Genomic DNA, 4,058 nt, shown 5'->3' with positions numbered 1-4,058 from the left:
AATCTACTCAATATATCAGTGATCTCCTGTTGAGTGAAATCCTCAATTATCTCCCTGGACTCTGTTTTGCCTCGGTGGTTCTCCTGCCTTCTTCTTCGTATGGGGAGAGCTTCTACATTAGGAGACTCCTCATCTAACCTTGTTCCATTCTCCTCACACACATTCTCCTGGAAGCTGTCAGGGCAACTCTGCCCAGCCTGTACAAAAGCTGCATGCACATTCCTTCTGCTAGTTTTTTGCTTCCTTTTAGCTACATGAACAGTAGCTTGCTCCTGGACCACATGAGTCCCTCCAGTTTGCTCTTCTGAGTACTGTGACACAGAAGAATCCTCAGGCAAACCAGCTGACTCCCTAGCCATCCTAGCTCTTTCCTTCAGCAGCTTATCCCTACTTTTACACATAAGGCGATAACTTGTTAGCAGCACCCAGCCTCTCCTGCACACTCCTGCCAGTTCTTTGCCTGGTTCTATGGGTATTGCTTTCAAACATCTTTCCAAATCTCCAGGTTCTCCCTCTTTTAGCCTTGGTTCCCAGTTTTCACAGGGCCCTGTGCTTTTAGCCCATTCTCTGGCTAGAGAGGAATAAGGCAAATCCTCCCATCCTGGAATAGCCATTTCTCCCTCTAAAGCCCCACTGCTTCCAAATAGAGGCCTGACATTTTGTGATCCCATCCTGGTCGCCAAATGTATCAGCAATGCCATATTCACAATGCCTATAGAGATTACAAATATGCTGATATAATTATCCATCACAAAATACGACAGGTTTGCCATTTGGGGAAATAAACTAGAAAATTTATTAAGATACCAAAAGACTGAGTCCCAAAACCAGAAAGTGAAAGCCATCAGAGTAGTTATGATATTGGCACAGGTAGATAAAGTAGAAAGCACCCACATTTTCAAGCCTTTAAAACAAAACAGGCTACCTCAGGCAAAGGTCCTCCTCTCCCCACTCACAGCAACCACCCAGCGTCCTGGAAGAGCGCTCCCAGCAGCTCCGGCCCCTGGCAGTGCTCAGCCGGAGTCCTAACTCAAAAAAAAAAAAAAAGGCAACTGCCACCAACTGCCAACCGCAGGACCGTTAGCTCGGCTTTTTTTTCTCTTGCTCTGCTATGTCAGCACGTCCATGGGGCATGGGAGATCTTTAAATTCCATAACCCTTACACCCACCTGCAAGGGAAACCCAGAAACGACACGAACATAATTACGGGACAATTCTCACACAATAAAACCAGATCTAAGTAATCAGAATGATATCGACTGCTCATGGGTAGGCCAGACCAATATAATAAAAGTGACAATTCTACCTCAATGAATACCCAATTATTAATGAATAATTCAGTGTCCCACCACACTACTAAAAATGATTTTATACAACTAGAAAAAATAATAAAATTCATCTGGAAGAATAAAAGGTCAAGAATATCAAGGGAATTAATGAAAAAAAAATGCAAAGGAAAGTGGCTAAGCCATACCAGATCTAAAACTTCATTTTATTTATTTATTTTTCTTAAGTAATCACGGTTAAGTAACTTGCTCAAGGTTACACGGCCAGTTATTTCTGGGTGTGGTGCTGAGTATCTGAGCCCAGGATTCGATCTCCAGGTCATCCCAACACTGGAGCCTGTGCTTTTACTTGCTGAGCCACCTGGCCACCCCTAAGCGATTGGGGTTAAGTAACTTGCTCAAGGTTACACGGCCAGGTGTTTCTGGGTGGGTGCTAAGTGTCTGAGCCCGGGATTTGATCTCCAGGTCGTCCTGACACTGGAGCTGGTGCTCTTACTCGCTGTGCTACCTGGCCGCCCCTAAAACTTCATTTTAAAAGCAAGTAATCATTAAAACTACTTGGTACTGGCTAAGAAATAGAGTGGTGGATCAATGGAATAGGTTAGATACACAAGACACAGTATTAAATGGCTATGGAAATCTTCTGTTTGATAAACCCAAACACTCCAGCTTCTGGGATAAGAGCTCACTATTTAACAAAAACTGCTAGGAAAACTGGAAAATAGTATGGCTGAAATTAAGCATAGACCACCATCTCACGTATACGTAAGGTCAAAATGGGTACATGATTTAGACATAAAGGGTGATTACATAAGCAAATTGGAAGAGCAAAGAATAGATTACCTGTCAGATCTATGAAGAAGGGAAGAATTTATGACCAAACAAGGAGAGAACATTATGAAATATAAAATGGACAGTTTTGATTACGTTAAATTAAAAACTTTTTGCACAAACAAAACCAATGTCACTAAGATTAGAAGGAAAGCAGAAATCTGGTAAACAATTTTTACTGCCAATGTTTCTGATAAAGGTCTTATTTCTCAAACATATAGAAAACCAAGTCAAATTTATAAGAATACAAGTCATTCCTCAGTTGGTAAATGGTCAAAGGATATGAACAGGGAGCTTTCAGAAGAAGAAATTAAAACTACCTATAGTCATATGAATAAATGCTCTACATCACTACTAATTAGAGAAATGCAAATTAAAACAACTCTGAAGTACCACCTTATATCTATCAGATTGGCTAATACAACAGAAAAGAGAAATGATAAATGTTGGAGAAGATCTGGGAAAGTTGGGACACTAATGCATTTGTTGGTGGAGTGGTGAACTGATCCAACCATTCTGGAGAGCAATTTGGAAACATGCCTAAAGGGCTATAAAACTATGCATACCCTTTGATCCAGCAATACCACTACTAGGTCTGTATCCCAAAGAGATAATAAAAAGGAAAAGGACACACATGTATAGAAATATATGTAACAGCTCTTTTTGTGGTGGCCAAGAATTGAAATTGAGGGGATCCTTATCATTTGGGGAGTGGCTGAATAAGTTGTGGCATATGAATGCAATTGAATACAATTATGCTATAAGAAATGATGAGCAGGCAGATTTTAGAAAAACTTAGAAAGACTCACATGAACTGATGCTGAGTGAAGCGAGAAGAACCAGGAGAACATTGTACATGGTAATAACAACATTGTGTGATGACTAACTTTGACAGATTTAACTCTTCTCAATAATACAATGATCTAAGATGATTCCAAGACTCATGATGGAAAATTCTCTCCACATCCAGAGAAAGAACTATGGAGTCTGAATGAAGATTGAAACATACTATTTTCTCTCTCTTTTTCCTTTCTCATGGTTTTCCTCTTTTTGTTCTGATTTGTCTTTCATGACATGACTTAATGTGGAAACATGTTTAATATGATTGTGCAAAAATTAAAAAAAGAACGAGTGGAACATTGTACACAGTAACAGCAACATTATGGGATGATCAACTATGACAGACTTAGTTTTTCTCAACAATAAAATGATTGAAGACAATTCCAAAAGACTCATTTTGGAAAATGCTATCCACATCCAGAAAAGGAGGCATACTATATTCATTTTTGTATTTTTCTTTTTTCTTTCTCATGATTTTCCCTTGTTTTGATTCTTTTTTCACATCATGACTAATGTGGAAGTATGCTTAACATGACTGCACACGTATAACCTATATCAGATTGTTTGCTGTCTTGGGCAGGGGTGAAGGGATAGAGGTGGAAATTTTGGAAATAAAAGTCTTATAACAATGAATGTTAAAAAAAAAACAAAAAAGTTAGCTGTTATTATTATCAACAAATGGATTTGTTTTTACACATTATGTGTTTATTAATATGTACTTTGGCAGATTTGCCATCCTAATTATATTTTGCTTAAGGCAGATGTGTTCCCTCTACACAGATCAACTGATGGTAGTTAGAGTACAAGATGGGTGTGTGTGTGTGTGTGTGTGTGTGTGTGTGTGTGTGTGCGTGTGTGTAGTAAACTAGTATGGGATTAAGTATTGGCCACAGGCATTACACAAAGAAGGGAAATCTGACATTGATTGTCATTTTCCACTGAAATAGTTTCAGTTCAGGCATTTCTCAGTTGTGTTTGACTCTGTGACCTCTTTTGGGGTTTCAAAAAGATACTGGAGTGCTTTGCCATTTAGTTACATGCTGATGAGACAGAGAGACAGAGAGAGAGACAGAGAGAGAGAGAGAGAGAGAGAGAGAGAGA

The sequence above is a fragment of the Petaurus breviceps genome, unplaced genomic scaffold (genome assembly GCF_028583685.1).
Source record: "Petaurus breviceps papuanus isolate PSGF00001 unplaced genomic scaffold, PetGlider_PUasm1.0 118, whole genome shotgun sequence".
Classification (NCBI taxonomy): Eukaryota; Metazoa; Chordata; class Mammalia; order Diprotodontia; family Petauridae; genus Petaurus; species Petaurus breviceps.
This window is presented reverse-complemented; position numbering follows the sequence as displayed.